We start from the raw sequence: 24175 nt of genomic DNA on the forward strand, positions 1-24175 counted from the left end.
TATATATAATTAACTATATTATATATGCTTCTATGTTTATGTAAACGTATATACTAGCCTCTAACTTTTTAAACCTTGATTTTACTACCAAGATTTATAATATTTTCTCTTTTTTTATTTTCTCTCTTGTTAAAAATTACATAAGACCTTCATTAACAGGTGCTTGCAGTTTGTTGATTTTTTTTGAAAAAAATTAAGTTGTAAACTTTTATTACAAATTAAAAATGAAGTTCTTAAAAATCTCAACTTGACCAGATATGAAACAATTTAAAAACCTTTAAAGGTGTTTTGAGAAAAATGAGGCTTTAAAAAAAAAAAAAAAACAAGTTTGTTATTACCAAAAAAAGATGTCTTTAGTCAAAAATAATAAAAACACCATGCTACATATAATTCAGATAGTTCTAGTTATCTGGTCAACCGGCAAAAAGCAAGCACTTAAGGCCTTCAGTTCCAATCTTTTGTTCATTTCTTTCTTTTTTTTTTTTTTTTCAAACTTCATGTTTTAAATCAATTTTAAATTATATTAAAATTGAGAATGTAGTACAGCATTAGTATATGACATACAACCATGTGCAACTATTATAAACACTTTACACTAATATAGTACATTTGTATGATAGACAAATGGTCTAGTTCCTTCATCATTTAATTTTAAAAGCCCCACTCATTCATTTCCAAATGAATTTAAGACAGCACATTTTCTCACACCGCTCTTAAGTAAGGGTTATTCTTACATTTGTAACAGAGTTACAAATCACAGTTGTCACAGTCCGTTTCTTCTTGTGGGATGACTAAACCGGATGATGGTGGAGATGGTGAGTGGCGTTTACTCACCCGGCCCTGCTCATCCTGGGGAGTGCACGAGTTCTCAGCTGGTGGATGGGCTGCTTTGGTCTCTTTGCCACCTTGTGGTTTAGGGTTTTCCAGGCATCTGCGTTCGTGCGACGTTGATTCTCTTTATCCTCCTCATTGCTGTCCTCTCCGGGCAGTCTTTGGTGAGCAGAGCCCCTGCGGAATGGTGGTCTGTAACCCCGATGCATGTTCTGTCTTACTGGTCTACCTTGTTCTCCTGCACCCTGGCTGCCAGCACCTCCATCTCTTCTCCCCGTTAGAACATTGTGGTCACCACCCCCAGGGTCTCCGCATGTAGTAAGATGGGACCTTCACCTGCGGTAGGGCCAGCATTGGTGGGCCTGGCCTTTAGGACACTCTCCGATCCCTCGTTCTTTCCCCCACTCTCACTATTCTGATAATTTTGTTGGTAATTGCATGGAGGCCCCTGCAACATAGATAGCGCCTATAATGGTCACCGTCTGCCTTGGACTGGAACTCCACCAGGGCCTGTCACATTTGCTGCCTCCGCACCTTTTTCTCCTTTAGCAACATCAAACTCCACAGTGTCCCCATCCCCTACACTGTGAAGGGACTTCCCGGAGTCACTCTTCTTTGTGGCAGTCTGTTGTACAAACACATCATTCCTGTTGATGAAACCATATTGGTTTCTTACATTGAACCATTTTACTGTTCCCAAAATTTTCGTTGCAATGATCCTCTTGCACTTTTCTCTTTTTAGATCACTTTTTCAGATTAAGTAATCTTTAGTTATATTGAGGCGTTATATTAAAATATTTTTGCAAGATTCTATCATAATTTATGTATTTAGTAAAAGCCTACACAGTAAATTTCTCAAAACACTGATCAATTTAGTGATTTAAATGTCCACTCCTAAAACTTAGAGCTATGAAACTAAAGGGGCAATTACTTTAACAGTTTTCTCCCATGCTTCATTGTCCTAGGAATTCTGAGTTCTTGGGATAATTTCCCATCCAAGGATATTGGGATTACTTGCCCAGAAATTAAGAAAGGTAAAACAAAGGCAGAATTGAGTGAATGAAAAGTCGGCACAGACAAGTAAGAGTTTATGCAAAACAGGAGATGGAGAGGGATGTAGATGCCCAAAGTCAAAATCAAGTGGTGAGGTGGTAAAATACTGGCACGAAATTACCATTAAAGGGCCGGGCAGAGTCAAAGAAACACAATACCAGAAACAAGAGGACCTAAAAAGAACTCAGTGCTAGTTAACTAAAGCAAAAATAAACAAATGGAATTACATCAAACTTAAAAGCTTCTGAACAGCAAGGGAAACAGTCAACAAAATGAAAAGGCAACCTATAGAATGGGAGAAAATATTTGCAAACCATGTATCTGATAAGGGGTTAATGTCCAATGTATATAAGAAATTTATCCAACTCAATACCAAAAAAAAAAAAGAAAGAAAGAAAGAAAATACTCTGAATTTACCGCAGGCAAAGGTCATTTTTTTTCCAAAGAAGACATACCAAAGATGGTCAACAAATATCTAAAAAGATATCCAGCATCACTAACCACTGGGGAAATGCAAGTTAAAAACAATAATCAGATACCAAATCACACCTGTTATGACAGTTATTAGAAAAAAAAAGAGAAGAGTTAGGTTTTTGATGAGGATATGAAGAAAAGGAAATCCTTGTACATTGTTGGTGGGAATGTAAATTGGTACACCCATCATAGAAAATGGTATGGAAATTCCTCAAAAAGGTAAAAATATAATCCAGCACAATCCAGCTATTCCATTTCTGGGTTTATATTCACAAATGATCAAGTTAGCGCGTCAAAGAAATATCTGTACTCCCATATTCATTGTAGCATTATTTACAATAGCAAAAATATGAGAACAACCACTTGTGTTGACAGATGAATGAGTAAAGAAAACGTGAGACACACACATGCACACACACATACATAATAAGATGAAATGTTAGTCAGCCTAGACCAAGAGCAGTGATTCACGCCTGTAATTCTAGCACTCTGGGGGGTCAATATGGAGGATCGCTTGAGCTCAGGCATTTGAGAGCAACCTGACCAAGAGTGAGACCCTGTCTTTACTAAACATAGAAAAACTAGCAGGGTGTTGTGGCAGACCCTTTAGTCCCAGCTACTCAGGAGGCTGAGGCAAGAGGATTGCTTGAGCTCAGGAGTTTGAGATTGCTGTGAGCTATGATGCCACAGCACTCTACTGAGAATGACAAAGGGAGACTGTCTCAAAAAAAAAGGAAGGAAGGAGAAAGAGAGAAAGGAAAAAAATAGAAAGAAAAGAGATGTTATTCAACTATAAAAATAAAAAAAAGAAAATCTACTTATTTGTGGCAACATAGATGAAGCTGGAGCACATTATGCTGAGTGAAATAAGCCAGTCACATAAACACAAATCCCATGTGATCTCACTTAGATGTGGCGTTGAAAAAAGTCAAACTCACAGAAGCAGAGAGTAGAACAATGATTGCCAGGGACTGAAGGTAAGAGAAATGGGTCATGTTGGTCAAAGGGTACAGACTTTCAGTTCAAAAGATAAATTAATAAGATAAATAAGTTCTGTGACTCCAATGTACCTCCTGGTGACTACTTACAAAAAAAAGGACTCACTGCCTGTGAGAGGTGACATAGCAGAGCATGTACCGTTACTTATAACTCCACTCAGGGTATCCCCTGGGATCATGTCCTTTTCCTGCTTCTGAGCCAGCCAATCACAGTAGAAAACAAATGGTCAGGTAGTTAATTACACCTAAGGCTGATCTGGACTCCGAGCACAGGAATGGCCTAAACCGCTGATGCTGTTAATGCTGTCACATCACCACAAGTGCAAAAAGAACCTAAACCATTCCTATCCAAAATAACAATAATGTGAATTTTTTATGGTCAAAAACCAGTTCCAGTCTTTCTTGAGGTAACATAAAGAGGAAAATTTCATTTTGAAATCTTAAAAATTATTTTGGCTTTACTCTAATTTTGTCTTTGCAGTAAAATAGGTATTGTTCTGATTTTGAGGCTTCCCCTCAACCCTGAGCTCTTCTTATTTAGGCACAATTAAAATTCTACTTTTAAGTGCACATTTGGAAGTAAATCTCATATAAAAGCAACTGGGAGAGGGGGAAGGAAGGGATGGGTAAATTCACATCTATTGGGTATGATGCACACTGGGGGGGGGGATACTAATAACATTTGACTCATTTTGTGCAAGAAACAAATTAACACGATACCACCTAATACTCTGAACTTTAAAAAGAAAGAAAAACAATAAAATTTTAGCCAGCTGCTCTCTGTAATTATTACTTTATTCAACTCAACAATCTTTTTGTTTTGCAAACATTTTACCTAGATATGGTCTCCAGGATATTACCAGCTTATCATGTTTGGTGAGATTTGTCAACTATATGGTTCAGTACAAATGATTCGACTGTGCTTTTTGAGTTCCTTCTGTTTTCTCTGAGAGGTATTACAGGGCTTCCTCTCTGCTGGCTCATTCTTTTTTTTTTTGGAAAAGAATGGAAACTAATCACTTAATATTGCACTTCCTTCTCTGAGACTAAAGTGTTATGGTATTTAAATCCCGCCATGCATGTAACACAGAGCAAGCATCAAGTGAGAGTTCAAGGCTCTTTAAGGCCTGGTGATTTCTAGCGACTGTGATGCTGCTCTGGATTGGGGACCACAGAATTTGATGAACAATAATATACTAATTTGGAGATTTTCTTCTCAGGCAAACCATGGATGGCCTCAGATTTTATTCCAAGCATTTTTTCTGTATCTTATTCTAGGAAGTTTTAGATTAGCTAAAAATATGTGTAAACAACTTTGAAGATTTTGTTTTCTGTAATTAGTGTAATTTTTTGCACTCTCTGTTCCGCTCCTTGAAGATAAAAAGTCTGTTGAGATCTGTAAGTTGTGGGGAGATAATCTTGTCCATAACTTTTTCATGCCATTTTAAGAAGTTTCAGACCAAAAAAATGAACTATAATAATAAATGTAAGTAGAGTTATTTCTTGCAAGTTGATTTAATTAAAAAACTCTTTAATTACATTTTATTTATGAAATAGTTAAATTGATACATGCTTTTTTGTGTTTTGTTTCTGTCATGTTCTTTAAAAAATAGAGTAAATTAATCTCTTTAAAACCATTTTTTAGGAGTGTCTCTTGTTTACTTGGTGCTTTATCTATCAACACATACCTACAAAATTTGCATGTCTTAGAGACCTTCTTCTTCCTCGGCCTTCAGAAATTTATGGTTAAGAAGTGGGTAAGATTTTTGACACTTTTGTGTGACTACCAGTAAGGGAGAAACAGTGAATTTAAGAAGCACCTTCCCATTCAGGATTTGACTAAAGTGTTCTTTGTTCTGCTGCTTTCTGGCATGTGGATTGACCCAATCCTAACAGCAGGGATTAAACCAGGCATTCTCAAACTAAATCTTAGAGTCAGAGGGTGGAGGAGAAAAGAAGGGGCCTGAGAATGAAATCCATGTTGCTCTGGGGATGTTTTTTTCCCCTGAAACAATTTCACATAAGCCTACTTTATTAAAACACACACACACATATTCACTCTAATGAACCACTAAAATGATCATCAGAGACTCAGGAGTGTGTAGTATTAAGAATCACCAAACCTCCCCAGGGAAGTGCAGAATTAGCATGGCACATTACCTAAAGTGAGTGTATGTCTCCTTCTTCCCTCCTTCCTGATCACACCTTTTTTTTTCCTTCCCTCACTGTTGTCCTGACACTATACCATTATGTTGCCCAGAATTTCCTTCAACAGTTCATTAGGGCACCGAGTTTCCAAGTTCTTGAGAAAAAATGATTTAAAAAAAACTTTTTTTTTATTTTTTACAATGGACGTGACCAAAGCATTCCTTAATTATCTACTTGCACTTTTTTTATGAGACCACACAGAACATTTTCCCTGAGATCTTACAATTAGTTTGTCCTCCCCACATTCTCCAAGGAAATCTTCTAATCTGATTTACCCTAGACCTATTTTCATTTGTGCCTCTACCTCTCTCCTAAGGGCTTTACTTTACTAGAGACTTGGAGTATATCGCCAAGACACAACTGCGAGGAGTCCATGAGGACTCAAACCCAGTGAGGAATCTAGGACTGGAAGACGACAGGTATCAGAGTCAGATAAAGGCAAGTCAAAAGGTCAGCACCATACAGGCAGGAGGAGAGAGAGGTAGAACGAAGACTAGAATAATTCAAGTAGAATGATGACTAGAAAAATTACTACCTCAGAAAGGAAATCCTGTAGCATATGAGCCAATCTCAGGCTATGGCCCTATGTATATGAGGATCTTCTAGTGTGACCGCATGAGTCATTCTGAGTGCTGGCAAATTGGTTAACAAGACTTAAATTAGGAAAGTGGTTCTGTCTGCTTGCTCCATTCTGCCCTACTTACAACTTGTCCCAACTCCATTCAAATGGATCAAACCCACAATTCTGTTTTCACTCAACACCCTGCCAATAACAGTTGCCCTCTTGTCTATATATGATGGGAATGTGTTATATATTTAAGTTTATATCACCCTTTTCTATATATCCTGTAGACTTTAATGGGGAAATATTTAAAAAAAAAAAACTCTTCCTAATTTCATAGCACCTAGACAAGAGATGGCAAAAAGAGTATTACACACAGACTCCCTCTGTAAATCCCACCTCTGGCAGCCATTATATTAATCAGGGCACAATTTCCTGTTGAACTCTGGTTCTGTCTCAGCCTCCTTGTCAGCATAGCTCTTCGGGAAGCTATAACCAGTTGGACTGAACAGACACGAGAGTTGACACATACACCTCTCTGGCCCATCCTTTGGCTATTGGAGAACTTAGATGTTCCTGATGGTGATGTTGGCCAAAGGTTTTGAGAGGAAATTGCTTTACTTTTTTACCAAAAGTATCATCAGATTAGTTATATGAAGCAAAAACATATACAGACATTTTAACCAGGTATTGAAAATGGGCACCATTGCTTTGCTGAGACAAGTACGAGCAACTCGGGTGTGAATGTACACAGTGACTTGAAGTCTTAGTAAGAAAGTTTCTCATTTTTTCTCTCTGACTTTCTCGGTGGGGAAGTGTTTAATCCTCTTTGCAAACAGAGTTCCTGTTCTCAATAACACTACCTACTGTGTTGAATTATTTACAGAGGTTTCTCTGACATAGACCACTGTCCTCTAGGACAAAGACTGGTCCCACGTAGAACTACAGGTCAGAGTAAAACCTGCATGTCTCTGGCAAAAAGCCAAAGCTTTATTCACCACATCACTCAAACTTTTTCCTCATGCTATATAATTACAACGTGAATGCTTAGCCTGACATTTCAGCATGAGTATAAGTGGATATAAAAATACAATCCATGGATATGGCAGACGAGAGGCTATCAATTTTTGCTTTCAAAAATATATAGACTAGGTTAAAGGACAGGAAAGGACTATAACAATTTAGGATGCTAACTTTTAGTAGTGTTAAGTCATTGTAAACCATCTGGACATGAAAGGCCCAAGTGAGAAAACTTTATAAAAGGGGTACAATCATGCATATATGCATGTGTGTGCACCTTTTTGCTAAGGTGTTAGGAATGTCTTAAAGAGATTAGTGTAGGGGCAGAAGGCGGGAGGTATAATACAGTCCGTTATGCGGTTTCACATGAATGCTTCATTGTTTTGCAACCAAATCTTCCTGTAGGTGGCAGCACTACCAAGGCTGGGGGCAGAGAAGAAAGGTTTCACTTGGGATAGTGAAGAAGAATTTTTAGTAATGAGAATATAGGAAGACATTAAAACTTGTGTTTTGCCTTTTTCATTAAGTATAGATGGCTGAAATTCTTTCAAGTAGCTAACCTATTACTCAAATGAACACACAGACAGGCACACATGCAGAGCCATCTCATTTAAAGAAAATAGACCAAGTCATCAATCTAAAATGTTTCATGTTGTCTGTGAGAATGAACATGGTCTGTTTGGCTTGAAGTAGAGAGGAAAAATTTAACCCAGACCTTTTGTGTCAGTGAAGACTGAATGGTTAGTCATGGCGATGTTAGTACCCTGTTTCCCCGAAAATAAGACAGGGTCTTATATTAAGGTGTGCTCCCAAAGATGCGCTAGGTCTTATTTTCAGGGGATGTCTTATCTTTCCTGTGAGTAGATCTTATTTTCGGAGGATATCTTATTTTTGGGGAAACAGGGTATCTAGAGTTGGAATTTCAGAACCTGTGTTCGAGGACAGTGAGCATAATTTCACATTTTATCATTATCTTATTATTCATTAATCGATCTGGTCATGCAGATAACAATAAATTTCCAGCCAACTAACCAATAACAAATAAACACCAAGATTCAAGATGAGTTAAATAGGTATAGTCTGTTGGCAGAAAGAAAAAGGAGGGCTAAAAGTGAGCATGTGGAGAACTGCGGTTTGTAAAGTTTAATTATTACTAATCATAAAATTCTAAATCTCTGATCTTAGCCATGGTCTTGATTTAGTATTTGACACAGTATGTTCTTCTCTCTAATCCCTAATTTATAAAATCTGTTTGGGGGTTTGTTTAGTTTCCACACATAGACTATAAGCTCCTGAATAACAACATAACTTCATTTTCAGCAGGAGCAGCAGTATGATTGAATTTCGAACAGTCTGTACATAAAATTCTCTTTATACGAATCCTTCCAAGAAATGTGAGGGGTGAAATTGTTTCTTCCATCTTTCATACTGAGAAGGTGAAGATTAGCAATGTAGAGCAGCTAGCCCCACCGCGTCTGGCCACTCAGGGCCAGTGCTAGAGTGCGGATTCCAGGGCCCAGAGACTCTTTTACTCATTCTCACCACCCTCCTGCTTGTTGGTAGTTCCCAGCCCGAGCAACATGGAATGTCCATAGCCAGCCGCTCAAAGGATAGGTTTCATTATTTTAATATACCACGATTCTAGATGATTCTGGTTAATTCAATATTGCCCATTATCTATGCTCAAATTAATGAAGTGGGTTTTTTTTTTTTATGTACAGGGAGGGGTAAGGGAAGTTACTATTTTCTTGTCAAATGATTGGGGTGCTAATGACATTCTTCATTGGAAAGAGGCCTTCTAGAAGGAAGTTATAAAATCTGTCATCACCTTCTGCATTTAAAACATAAAGACATTTTCTTTGGAAAATGTGCGCTTATACTTTCATTGGTATTGTTTTATTTAATCTTCGGGGGGATTTTTTCCCTCACCTTGTAAGTCAGAGTTCTGGATTGCCCAGCATTATTCAGCAAAGTTTGCTTTTTATGTTAGCTAACTGATCACCCTCTGTCCTCCATCAAATAAAGAAATTCCTAGGATTTCCACATCACCTTTCTGGAACAACAGTAACGATAAAAACCAGACTATATATTACATATGAGCTATGTTGGCATATATTCAGTCTGTAAGAATTTTAGTCTGAATACCCCCAAAGAAAAGCATTTTTGTGGTATTTCTTCTGGAAATCTCTCAAGAACAAGCGATGTGGTAATATTTCTCATTGAAATGCCGCATTTTTCTTCCCATGATGGCAGAAGGAAAACATGAGAAAATTTGCTTTCTTAAAAGGCATCTCTTCTCTCCTGGAAGGTTTCTGAGGGAAGCAGTGGAATCCGCAGGTGGTGACACTTACTAAGGGACCTTTGCACTCACACGTGCTTCTAACTAATGAATCATAAAGTGCCTTGTAAGCGTCAATTAATTAATCCTCCCAACATTCTTATATGGTAGGTAGATTATATAACCAGAACCTAGTACTCGCTGCAGTTTTGTGACCGGGATAATAGCTACAGAGCTGTCCACCATAAAACTAGCTCTGTGCCACAGAAGAATGCTAATGTTTGTTGTGTAGCTGGGAGGAGAGCTAACCTACTGTGAGAGAGGTACGGTGGTGAGCACCTGAATCATTTTAACTTATTTATACCTCATTATAACCTGGCAAGGAATTTATTGTCATTGTCACCTTATCTAAGGGTCAAACACTTCGAAATTGCCAAGTTCGAGTGCTTCATAAAAAGAAAGCTGCATGTCTCACCCTGTGTCTGGATGGTTCTGAAAACTGTTTGTTTCCAAAACATTGCACTGCTTCACTGACTGTGAATTGTCCTATATTGAACCCAGAGAGCTTCTCTGACACATCTTGGACATTCTTTTGCTATCCAGTGCTTTCTGCTGTTTGGCCGGATTAGAACATCTTTCTCATCTGTTCTGTTAGGAAAGATGATTTAAACTCAGGACAGGACTAGAAAGGTAACTTTATTGTTTTGTACACATTTTTAATGAAACATTTCATTTTCTAGGGTTGCAATTCAAATTGCCTCACAACAATTCATTTCCTAGATAATGAGTACCTTAAATCAAAGAACAATAACGTAATTGACTTGAACCTCCCAAATTTAGCACCATGTCTGGCACACACTAGGTAGTCAAAAGAGATCTGATTAACCAACCAAATCAGAGGCCCCTTTACTACTGATATCTTGACTTCATTCATTTCCAATCTCCATAATGACTTCTCAAAGCATAATTAAGCTAGGCAAATTTTGGAGTTTTTACAATCATTATAAAGCTACTTTTCAACTCAGCCTTTTATAATATTGACAAATATTACACATACTTTGCTATCATTTGTAACATAGCATAGTAATATTCTCTCTGTCTCTATTTCATGAAAGCATCATGGAACTTAGGAAACAAACAGAACAGAAAGTGTTGCCAAGGTCTCAGCCATTGCTATACACTATAGGTCTTTATTTTATTACAGAATATTTCAGTGATTGAGACAAATAAAGTAAAAAATACTACTGGGAACTATTTTTGTTGTAAAGATGGTATAAATTGCGGTAGAATAACTTCTTTTGGAAAATACAAACCATAGAAGAAAATAGAAACTATATATAATATATTTAAACCCAGCTGTAGAATAGTCTTATTAAGATATGAATCAGACAATGTTAACCACTCCCCACATTCTAAACCTACTGCTTTCCCATCACATTTAGAATAAAACCAAACACCCTACGATGGCTAAAAGCTCTGAGGGCGCACCTGTTCCTTTTCTCAGGTCTCTTTTTTAACATACTCTACTTGGTCAACCTTCTCTTTCTCCAGACCGATTGACCTCCTCTTTGAACAGACCGCAGGCCCTTTCCATGTTCTCATGCCTCTTGAGAATTCCCTTGTGCTTACTCCTGTTTTCCTCCTGGCTCCCCCACTCACTTTGTTTTCTCTGCTCACTTTCTTCTCTCTCCACTCCTTTACCACATGCTCAATTTTCATCTTCCAGGAGGTTTTACTTTTTTATTCCTTGCCCTTATCAGTACTGGTCATTATCTTGAATATTTATAAACATATGCCTGTCCCTTCCTACTACAAAGCTAGGTCTATGAAGACAGAGATTTTTGCTCATTTCTGTATCCCAGTGCCTAGAGCTCATGGCAAGCTGTCATGAATGAAAGAATAAATGAGTTGTGCAATGACTTCAGAGCATAAGGAAGTTATTAGAGGCACATGATATTTCATGATACTCTATTGCATAATGATACTTGGTGTTTTTAAGGCATCACACTCCCCCTGCACAAACATGGTGCTTTTAAAAATGCAGCCTAGGGCATTGTTGCAAATATTCCTCATCCTCGCTAAGGTTTTTCAGGCATAGACCCTCAATTATATCCTGAGCAGAAGCAAAAAGCTATGATAGTTCTTTGATTTCTTTAACTTTTTAGATGTTACCATAAATGCAATTTAGGGTACTCAGCCTGTTCAGGGTTAGGTACTCAGACAAGTCACTACCTCAAAGGCTGTACTGTAGTAACTGCGTGTTACAAATTGATTTAAATGAATATTGTTTTTACCCTATCTCCCTTATTCCTAGAACTATATGGCTGATAGTATGTCTCCATTTTATAGGAGTTGACTCAGAACAAATAGTGAAAAATTTTTTAGACAAGGTTATATTATTAGGTGGGTTGAAATAGAAACACGAATTCCAGCCGTGTTTTCCACCACACTTTCTTCTCCACATTTAATGGAGGAAATAAAAATGTTTCCAAGGCTAATCCCAGAGGTCCTTATTCAAAAAAAGTGTAGCTAAACTGGTCTCGGGAGGAGGACTAGCAAAGTTTTACCGCACTGCTGGTCAGCTCTTTACGAAGAAAAGCTTTCCTCTGAGGGGGATATTTTTCTCCCAAGATAGATGTAAGGAAAAGGTCATATAGTATTTTATACAATATTGAAAAATAAATTTCTACTTTAGTTGCTTTTGGTCTTTTTTTTTTTTTAAGTTGAAATACCCTGTGAAAATAAACCTTTCTAACAACTAACAAAATAAAATATCTCTTATTTTGAATGTCATAGACATAATAGAATTTTGGAGTTTTAACAGGCCTTAATAAAACTCATTACAGCTGAGTGGGTCCGTGATTTGCCACTGACTATACTTGGAAATGAAGCTAATTTTGAAATCTTTATTTCACAGCAAAAAAACTTCCCAACTAAAATGGAAGAGCGCCAGAAATGTATCTGACAACAGTGATGTTTCTTTCCAGTGCTAAAGTTCCAAAGCATTTTAATGACCCAACAATGCGACAAATATGGGGGCTTTAATGGGCGTTTGAGCTCATAAATTCAACACTAAATATACCATTTTCCTGATTAAAGTTATAACACATTTAACTTAGTGAAAAATTAGGGAGAGTGACAGGTTTTCCTTGACATGACATGTGACCACCTTCATTTGGGGGACATAGCACCTTAATTTTTAGGAGCTATCACTTTGTTCAGTCTGTACTTTTCCTGAGGATAACAACTCATGCGTGCAATTTTAGCCACTTGACAAAGCCTCTTGGTTGCTCTGTTCTCTGATACATCAAGAAGACAACTGAAGTTTGACCTAATAGCTTAAAATTCTGCATTCTCCTTTTCCAAATTTAGATTGGCTGGCTGATGGACACTGTATGCAAAAGAAGGGTTTTTTTCTTTTTTTTTTTTCTTTTGGGCAGAGTCTCACTATGTCATTCTCAGCAAAATGCTGTGGCATCACAGCTCACAGCAACCTCAAACTCTTGGGCTTGAGCAATTCTCTTGCCTCCGCCTCCCAGGTAGCTGGGACTACAGGTGCCCCCAACACAACACTTGGCTATTTTGGTGTGGTAGTTGTCTTTGTTGTTTGGCAGGCCTGGGCCGGGTTTGAACCCTCCACCTCTGGTGTATGTGGCTGGCGCCCTACCCACACGGGCGCTGCTCCAAAAGAAGGGTTTTAAGGAAAACATAATCAGTTTTCAGTTGTGCCTAGGGAAACTCTTGCCACTACTCTATAATCAAACTTTATGCTGAGACTGTTTAAGGAGGTTATGTATAAAGGACAATGCGAATGAATTGATAAATGCTTAGATTACAGAGTCATCTGGACCTGGGACTCACTTATCTTACCAACTGATACATCCACTAAGTTTACACATATTTCATGAGTTGAAGCAGGTACAACTATATGGGCTTACTGTGAGGGTCCTTATCCTTGCTTTGGCCGGAGACCCCACTGGCAGTCTAATAACTACCACAACTTCAAAGTAGTGCTGACCACAAGTGATATTCCCAGGTATCTGCAGTACTCACCATATGCTATAAAATGTCTGTGAAAACTCTAAATTTCACTTTGAGGACATTAAAAAACAAAAGTGTAATTTTTCTCCATCATGTATCTCCTGAACTGTATGCACAGATCAAGGAGGTCTAAACATCAACAACTGATATTTAGAAAGTTAGTTTAGAGAGACAGAAGAAAAAACTATATTTACTACACTTATTAGGGGAATGCAAATCAAAACCACAATGAGTATCACTTCACTCCAATTAGAAGGACTATTACAAAAAGACAAAAGAAAAAAATGTTGGTGAAGATGTGGAGAAAATGTTAGATTATCCTTGTATGCTGTTGGTAAGATTTTGTTTTTTGTATATTTTTTTAGACAGAGTTTCACTTTGTCACCCTTGGTAGAGTGCTCTGGCATCATAGCTCACGGCAACCTCTAACTCTTGGACTCAAGCAGTTATCTTGCCTCAGCCTCCCAAGTAGCTGGGACCATAGGTGCCTGCTACAACGCCTGGCTATTTTTAGAGGGGCTCGCTCTGCCTCAGGCTGATCTCAAACTTCAGGTGATCTACCTACCTTGGCCTCCCAAAGTGCTGGGATTACAGGCGTGAGCCACTGTGCCTGGCTTCTTGGTAAGATTTTTAAATTAGTACAGCCATTAAGGAAAACAGTATGGAAGTTTCTAAAAAAACTAAAAATAAAAAAAATATATGATCCAGAATCCTACTATTGGATATACGTCCAAAGGAAAGGAAATAAGTATACCAAAGAGATATCTGTACTCCCATGTTTATTGCAATGCTATTTACAATGGCTAAGATATGCAGCAACCTAAGGGTCCCAAATAAATCCATGCACAAGGGAAATGCGGTGGCATACACAATGGAATAGTATTCAGCCCTAAGAAAGAATGAAATGCTGTCATTGCAACAACATGGATGAACCCAGAGGACATCATGTTAAATGAAATGAGCCAGACACAGAAAGAGAAATACTGCAGGTTCTCCCTCCTATGTGGGATCTTAAAAAAATAAAAATTGATGTCCTAGAAGCCGAGAGTAGAGCCCTGGTTACTAGGTACCAGACATTAGGGAAGGAGGAAAGGGAGGTTGGTCAACAGCTACAAAGTTACAAGTACAAAAAATAATTTCTGGTAGAAAAAAATAATTTCTGCTGTGTATCAATATAAAAATTATATTTCTCTATTGCATGCACAGCAGTGTGATAATGGGACAGTTAATAGCAAAATGTTCCATATTACCGAATAACTAGAAGACATTTTTATCTTTGGCCTCATCTTTCAGGCATGTTTTTCGTGGACATGCTGGATTTAATCTTTGAATGGAAGCCATTTCTTAATCTTAGCCTTGAAATAAATTAATTTCAAGCACAGCAAAAAAAAAAAATAAATAAATAACTCTAAGACATTTAATATTCTCAGCCTTTTAATATTCTCACAACAAAGAAAAGATAAATGTATGAGATGATGGATATAATCACCACCCCGAATAGATCATTATAAAACGTAAACGTTTCCTGTTGAAACATCAAATCGTACCCCATATATATGTGTGTGTGTATACATATATACACACAATTACAATGTGTTGATTTAAAAAATATTTTTTAAACAAAGACTACTTAAACGAAAATCTCTATTTACTACAAAGCAAAATGTAAACATCACCTTCAAGATGAGGTTTATTTAGTCCTTCTTAGGAGACAGTCTAGTTTACATAAACTGTAATAAGCTTTAATGAATTCATAAAAGGGTATTGATAGAAGAAAAGGGGGGTGAAGATGGAATACACACATTCTTGTCTTACCTTTTCCATATTGTTAGTCTTTTCTGGAAAACATAAAATCCAGATGCCTGGTTAGAACAGTTAAATATCCTGGTGACAAAAAGTGGACCAAGAGCTCCTGCCTCAGTGTTTGACTCATGTACTTATTTCCTCAGAGTTCAGTAGTTTCATATTTATACACTTAGGCTTCCTTTGGCCCAGGCAATTCTTTGCCTTGGCCTTGTATTACCAAGGCAAGTGTCCAGATAATTTTAGCCAAAATCCATGTTGGACATTTCTGGGTTTTAAAGAGCCATGTGTGAGTCTTGTAATTTATTCATTAAAATTTTATGTTAAGTTGAAATTTACACTCCATTTCATTTACAGGCAGATGTTTGAACAAAAGAACCTTGATAACTGAGGTTTTTCCCTCTCAAAGTTTTTTCCCATTCTTTTGTTGTTATTGTTGCCGAGGTTATTAACTAATGTGTTCATTGTTTAATTACATCAAAACACCTTAGTAACTAAACTGTGTAACATCATACTAGGGAATAACATATTTTGGCAAGCATATTTTTTCCCTCAGAATTAACCAAATAAGACTATACTAAGTTGAGTAGGACAAAAGTGAAGAAACGGTCCTAATAGCTATCCATGATTTCTTATGTATCAGGCATTGTATATGTTATCTCATTCAATCTTTATAACTGTAAGAGAGAGGCATTATCATAATATTATTACTGGAAAACAAGATAATGTGATTTCCTAAGGTCACCACTAATACAGTATATGGAATTCATGCCCAGGTATATTTCTGTCCCTCTATGAATGACAAAGTTCTGAAAATGTAGCTAAAGAAAAAAAATATATAGCCATTATGGACACAATTTCCAAGACAGTTCATAACAGGTTGACCTCAAGCCAATAAATAAAAACACACTTTGGCTGGGAGTTAGATTTTTTTTTCCCTTCATATTTTCCCAAGGAGCTAGTTTCATTTACACTTCATGATTCTTTTATTATTATTATCATTATTATTATTGTTATTCTTTTCACACAAAACTGAGTGAAGATATCAGTTTTTGAAGTATAAAACTAATTAGTAAATGAGAACATTCTCAGGGAAGTTGAATCTACTCTGAATGTATTTTTAAAACCATATTTAAATAAGGTATTTCTTTTTCAAGTTGTATTTTTCAGCAAAAAAAAAGATATTTTGTTAACTAATTTAACAATTTCTGAACTATACTGCTAAATAGCTTCATTCTTATTTGTTTATCTGTGTTATTTTATTCTTATTATCAGATAGATAACAGTACTAGAATTTTTTTTTTTTTTTTTTTTTTTGAGAAATAGGGTAGGAGTAAGTAGTGGACAGACCACAATAAAAAACAATCTTCCATCTTTGTGTAACATCCGAGGAAGGAGGTTTGAATCTTTTATCATGCTGGTAGTCGGTCTCTCTCTTTCGCTCCTCTCCTCTGCCCTAGGATGGCTGCGGCTATGTGTGTTGGGGTCAGTAAGAGAGCAGCTACCCATTTGACACAGTGTTTGGGTTCTTACCCCTACACAGCAGACCCTCATTACCAAACTGTAAATCACTGCCAAAGGAGCAAGTCCCCTGACAGCTCCCAAGCCCCCAACCCCCAAAGTAGATCTTTCCACACTTGGTATCAAATTGCATTGTGGTTACAACACCAGGACTGGGTCGTTTAATTGTATATTAGCTCTAGGAGACTTTTCTTTTCAGCTTTGGTTTAAGTGTTTCTTAAAACTAGTTCATGATTGTACATCAGTAAGAAGGATAGAGGTTGAAATTTGTTCTCACAAACACATCCACGTAAATACCTGAAACCCAGCTCTCTTTGAGCCAAAATTCCACTCCTAAGAGTTCCAACCTTTAAATGCAGAGTTGTATATATGTGAGATATATATATCTCATTGGAAATTGTCCTATATTTCATTTAGTTATAAGTTTAGTGACACAGCTACTTATTGGAAACAAAAGTTTATTCCATCAGCAGTCATTTCATTTACTTGATGCCAGATAGGTGAGCTGGCTGATGTCTTTTATCCACCCAGTGGGCTCATTGAAATTATGTGGTGTGTTGATAGCATGGAAACAGAGCCAAGAAGCAAGGAGGTGGAATGCGCTTTAATATAACAACCCACATAGCTAATTTCAGTGTTTCTGAAATATCTTTATTTTTAAAATTGTTTTCTAAAACCTAAAGCTTTATTAAAAATACAGACTCTTTAGCAACAATATGAAGACTAACGACAATCACACAGATAGACAACTTGGTCTTATATTCATTTATTGCATTGGTTAAATAGAGAGTTCATGCCTGATTGGTGTTTAGTTCATTTCTTTCATTTTTATTCCAGTTGCATTTTATGCCAACAACATTTCAAGGGACATGAAATTGATTATCTCAAACTATTAATGTTCATGAAACCTTTAAATCACAAATTCATATTTGTGGAGGATGATTTAATAATGATAGGTGAATAAAAGCAACATCGAGCAACGCTCGGTGCTGTGATCTGTGATTATACTTCTGTTGGTACTGTAGTTCTCTCATGAGTGGTTGAATATGGTACTAATTAAGATTCTGTTGCTTGTAAGTGACAAGTCTTGTCTAAGTCAAATTGGCTTAAACCAAAAGGGAATGTATTATAACTAGGAAAAGTCAAAGTAGAATTTGCTACCTGCAGGCACTGTTGGAGTCGGGGGCTGACATGGGCCACTGGGCTCTGATTCCCTTTCTCCACCTCCCTGCTCCCTTTGGTTTGTTAGTTCTCTTCATATAGTAGGCAAGATGAACTCTGGCTTAATCAGTGTTTATTTTTCTAGCAAGAGCAATTCTTTCTCTTAGGATCTATGCATCAATTCCTGAAAAGGACTTGGCTTCCTAGTGTTTGAAATTCATGCCATCATTACAATTATGACTCTGTGTAAAAGAATTCAAAATAATAATTGGCTCACAACAATAATTGGCCCAGCTTCCCTACCCTGAGGACTGCTAGCAGGTTTCCATGATTACAGTCCTACCCAGACTCCGTGGGCCAGAGGAGGATCGTTTCTCCAAAGTAGTGATACAGTCAGCGTAATTGACATACTTTCCCCCTCTCCCTCCAGGTGCCAACAACAGGAGTGACAAGCAATTGAGTTAATATTCACAAAGTATGAAGTCCAAGAATTCAGAAGTCTGCCATTATTTGCACTCCGTCTCTCTACCAACCTAACTCCTCAGCACAAAGACATGACTTAAACCAATGCAGTTTCCTCACCATCTTTCAATTTTACCATCTCTATCCTGTAGTCTGCATTCCACTTTCATCCTGGACTCTCATAGGATTAGCTTTGCTCTCTTTATATCCATTATTCAAACTACATGTATTCATATAATGAAAGTCCTTGCATAACTAATACAAAACAACACTTAAATTTTTCTTCTCTTCTTTCTTTCTTTCTTTTGTAGACAGTCTCACTATGTTGCCCTCAGTAGAGGGCTGTGGCATCATAGCTCACAGCAACCTCAAACTCTTGAGCTTAAGCAATTCTCTTGCCTCCGCTTTCCAGGTTAGCTGGGACTACAGGTGCCCAGCACAATGCCCAGCTATTTTTTTTTGCGCAGTTGTCATTGTTGTTTAGCTGGCCCAGGCTGGATTCAAACCTATCAGCCTTGGTGCATGTGGCTGGCACCATAACCACTGTGCTAGGCACCGAGCCTCTTCTCTTATTTCTTATACCATTGTATTAATCATTTGTTATATGTGCCTTTTATTTCCCAAAGTATTAAACATACTAAGTTTTACAGTTTTGCTTTCCTCAGTAGAATGATATGGCTGCCCGTAGGCACTGGAGGAATTTCTCTTTGTTTATATTAGTGTGCACATGAGTAAAAGAGGGAACGGGGGTGCAGGGGGATGAATACAAATCTTGGTTCTCTTCAAAGAAGATCTGAGCAGGTCTCTCTTCTAGTAGTATTAGCATAAACTGTCTTAGACATGCCCTTCCAAGATCCAATCCCTGGCCAGGAAAAAGGAATATTTTGACAACCATAAATTGATAGACCAGTCACCTGAGACAAAATGAAATCAATAACAAAATCACTATTATATCAAATCCTAAATTAAAAAAGCCCCTATCCTCCTGAGCCAATTCAATATAATGAGTCATCAGTTTCAAAAAAAATTATAAAGATTTAATTTGATCAAGTCCAATACACATTTTTCTCTATGTCCTAATGATCAAGAGCTTGAGAAGTGTCAGAGGGAACAGTATATGATTTACTGTATACTCATTCCCCTTAATACGTGAACATGGTATTATGTTTATATAATGTTACAGCACAGGACTTCTAAAGAGGCAAGAACTTGGAAATAAGTGTGGGTCTTGACATAGGTGCATTATGTTTTCCTTTTCCCCTCTCTATAGGCCTGTGGGAACGTAAGTGTCACTTAAGCAAAAGCATTTCTCACTTTCTTTTCTGAAAAAAAGATCTTGGAAGGTGATTTGTGCCTAGGACTGAGTGGTCCTAGGTATAGTCAAGAACTTTCTTCATCAGGGGATAAAAGAGAATGAAACCTGGATAAAGATATTAATCTTAGACAACAATAGCACTATTATATCTCAGTACATATTACTATGTAACTGGTGTTCCAACATTCTAAATTAAGTTTTATCCTTTAATTTTCCATGTCTCTCTGCCTAGAGATCTGTACATATGTGTATATTTACACATGTGTGTGCATGCATGTGTGTATACATGTGTGTATACTATTATTCATTCCAAGAAGAAACTGGGCAAAAAAAACCCCTCCTTAAATTAATAAAGTTTTAATCATTTTTGTCCCCAGTATTTGTGAGTGAGCCATGTAAGGCAATCCTTTTCACAATGTTATTTCCCAAAAACCTTATTAAACAGCTGCCAATGGATTACTATTATTATTTGAACATGTGGACATTTGCTATTTAGTAGGTCAAATTCACTCCCCAAGCTTCTTTGGAAGTTTTTCTCTAGTACTCTGTGCCTCACATTTTTCTTGGACTCCGGGCTAAAGGAAATTAGAAAGCAGCAGAATAGAACAAAATTGATAGATTGTTTGCGTTTATAGAATTATTTTTCTTCTCTGGTAACAGAGCAATTCTAGAAGGATTCTAAAATAACTTTAATACACAAAGAAATGTAAGTATAGAAAATAATTTTAGGTACTGAGAAATGTTTATTTTTTTCATTATCCTATAAAATGAGGATTTTAAAAGGTACAATATTTTATTTTTATTAAATCATAACTGCGTACATTACTGCATTTATGGGGTACAATGTGCTGATTTTATATACAATTTGGAATACTTACATCAAACTGGTTAGCATAGCCTTCACCTCAATTAAGCCTTACTTAATTGTTGTGTTAAGAAATGTATATGCTACTTTTTAAATTTGACATGTACCCTTGCAATTTTCACAAGAATGTTTAGGTAGAACATTTTTAAACACTAATAAATACTACCTATAGGTAACATCAACTTACATACCGATTAACCTCCATGTTTGACCTCAGTTTTCAATATAGTGAGTTTTCCTATATTTCTTACCTATTAAGAGGGTGAAAGTATCAGAAGAAGAGTATGACTTATTCAGTATTCATTCACCATAACATCTGACTAATACTTTTCTATAATGTATTATGACATACACTTTCCCCCCAAAAGAAAAGATTTGAAATTTAGTACCTAAGTATTGACTCAGTATTTTGAATTCATATGTTAATTATAGCCAATCTATAGTTCTGAAACTATCTGAAATTAGGGAACTAAAGACATCGTTGTACTTTCCTACATACTGTCTAAAAATAAAAAATAGCATATTAGGACATATGAGATGATCTGACACTAAGTAAATTGCCTGGGTGTGTGAATGTTGTATATTTCATGACTAAGGCACATTCCATATGCAATCGTTAACTAGTTCATAACATGAATTAAAATACCAAAGTGATTTATTTGGAACATTATAGATTAATTCATAGTGTTATCCCTAAAAATTGATATTATCAACTATCTTTGGGATAAATTAAATAAAATGTATTGAGTTAAATTTTAGATTTAAAAACTAAGCTATATTTTAGGATATTTGGAAATTGTGAACTACAGAAATGTTTGTTTATTTCACAGAACTTTCATTTAGATTTTATTTTAAAATATTTAGAATTTATTACTTAAGATTTGGAGCATTAAAGCAACAAACACCTAGCATTCTATGCCTTTTATAGTGCCAGGAACAAATATAAGTTATTTGCATATATGTAATTGCTTTTTAAAGTAATCACTAACTTTAGATATATTGGCACATATATATTTTTTCCTCAGAGATATGAAATAATTTATGATAGAAAAATACTATCAAATAAACTTTCCCCTTCCAAAAGTTGTAAAGATGAAAATCCCTATTTTATCTTTCACTAATTTGTACTTATAGAACCCTATTCTGCCAGAACTTAAGTTACTCTCTAGGACTAAGCTGGCCTTCTTTGGAACCCACATGAAAGTTTCCTCACCCTGAGAGTATTATTCAATTGACAGCTGTAATCTTCCAGTAAGATTTGAAAAAGTAAGTTTCCTAAGATAAAAACTAAAACATTACCAAATGGCAGCTCAGTACTCATCAAATAGCTCTGAAATCTGGCTGACCTATACTGACCAATAAGGTAATGCTCAGAGCCCTGGACCCTGAATTATCCACAAAGTTCTCAGACTCAAAGAATAGAAAAAATGTTAAAGGAAGAAAGTACTATGTATTATTTACTCTAATTCTTCGGGTTTACAAATTGAAAAAACAAAAAAAGGTTCAGTTAATTAGCCTCAAAATCAAAGCTAGAACCTAGGTCACCTCTTCCTGCAAATCCCCCAGAGCCCCTTTCTCTTGGAGAAAGCTGTTTTGGGGATGGCCTTCTAGGGGACACATGATGATCTTTCTATGGATTCTTCTACTCTGCCAATTCATTTGATCCTTTAGTCCATTGATCTACTAATTTTGTGGGTTACTCTTGTTTTTCTTAAATATCCTTAGGAATTAGGTGAATTAACCTAAAATTATTCCGCTGCCACATATAAAGAAAAAGGAAAAACAAAATTCTAAACTCTCGATGAACATTTACAGCTTCCTAAAGGAATTAATTTGCATGGAGATTTAATTTAAACATATAGGAAGAAAGATATAAAGCCAAATCTTGGTTTTCGAGATAGAAATTATCTTAGTCTTTGATCCCCAAGAGAGTTTTGTTTTGGAAACAAAATGACATTAACAGTAACATTAGATAATGATTTATGAAAGGGAGGTCATGGTATCTTCAGATAACCTGATAGGTAAGTATTACTAACTTCACCACCATAAGAATGTTAATATGGAGGCTTAAACTCACTAACTAACTTACTCTTCATAACAGAGCTAGTTATTATGAATGCTTGAACTTAAACCCAGGCATTTCAACTACAAATCAGAATTCCAGCTTTCTTATTTCTTATCACATATCTATAAAATGTTCTGTACAAATGCACATGAATTCAGTCTCTATATAGTGAATGAATTTTCACTGTTGTCAGCAGCTATAAAATGATTTTATACTCATTATCTTACTGATATTAAGAGTAGCTTCATGAATTAGACAGCACAATTATTATGACTTATATTTCATTAATGAGGAAACCAAGGGTCAGAAAGTTAAATTGATTTAATGAAGGTCACATGGTAGCTCTGTGACAGAAACATGACTGAACCTTCTGTTTCTCACTCTCAGTTGCCTGCCAATTAAAACTTAAATGCCTCCAAAAGCTTTTATGTACATTTTCTTTTTCTTTTTTTTTTTATTAAATCATAGCTGTATACATTAATGCAATCATGGGGCACCATACACTGGTTTTATAGACCGTTTGACACATTTTCATCACACTGGTTAACATAGCCTTCCTGGCATTTTCTTAGTTATTGTGTTAAGACATTAACATTCTACATTTACTAAGTTTCACATATACCCTTGTAAGATGCACCGTAGGTGTAATCCCACCAATCACCCTCCCTCCGCCCAGCTCCCCACTCCCTCCCCTCCCTTTCCCCCTTCCCCCTATTCTTAGGTTATAACTGGGTTATAGCTTTCATGTGAAAGCCATAAATTAGTTTCATAGTAGGGCTGAGTACATTGGGTACTTTTTCTTCCATTCTTGAGATACTTTACTAAGAAGGATATGTTCCAGCTCCATCCATGTAAACATGAAAGAGGTAAAGTCTCCATCTTTCTTTAAGGCTGTGTAATATTCCATGGTGTACATATACCACAATTTATTAATCCATTCGTGGATCGATGTGCACTTGGGCTTTTTCCGTGACTTAGCAATTATAAATTGGGCTGCAATAAACATTCTGGTACAAATATCTTTGTTATGATGTGATTTTTGGTCTTCTGGGTATATGCCTAGTAGAGGAATTATAGGATTGAATGGCAGATCTATTTTTAGATCTCTAAGTGTTCTCCAAACATCTTTTGAAAAGGAATGTATTACACCAGCAGTGTAGAAGTGTTCCCTTTTCTCCACATCCACACCAACATCTCTGGTCTTGGGATTTTGAGATATGAGCTGATCTTACTGGAGTTAGTTGATTTGCATTTCTCTTATGATTAAAGATGATGAGCATTTTTTCATATGTCTATAAGCCATGTGCCTGTCTTCTTCAAAGAAGTTTCTCTTCAAGTCCCTTGCCCAGGCTGCGATGGGATCACTTGTTCTTTTCTTGCTTATACGTTTGAGTTCTCTGTGAATTCTGGTTATTAAACCTTTGTCGGAAACATAACCTGCAAATAGCTTCTCCAATTCTGATGGCTGTTTGCTTGCTTAACTTACTGTGTTCTTGGCTGTGCAGAAGCTTTTTAGTT

General features: G+C 36.5%; 1 pseudogene; it reads right to left on the reverse strand.

Moving 5' to 3' along the window:
* Positions 1-747: 747 nt before the first annotated feature.
* On the reverse strand, positions 748-5939 carry LOC128585557 (Y-box-binding protein 1-like; annotated as a pseudogene).
* Positions 5940-24175: the final 18236 nt, after the last annotated feature.

This window comes from Nycticebus coucang, chromosome 5 (genome assembly GCF_027406575.1).
Source record: "Nycticebus coucang isolate mNycCou1 chromosome 5, mNycCou1.pri, whole genome shotgun sequence".
Classification (NCBI taxonomy): domain Eukaryota; kingdom Metazoa; phylum Chordata; class Mammalia; order Primates; family Lorisidae; genus Nycticebus; species Nycticebus coucang.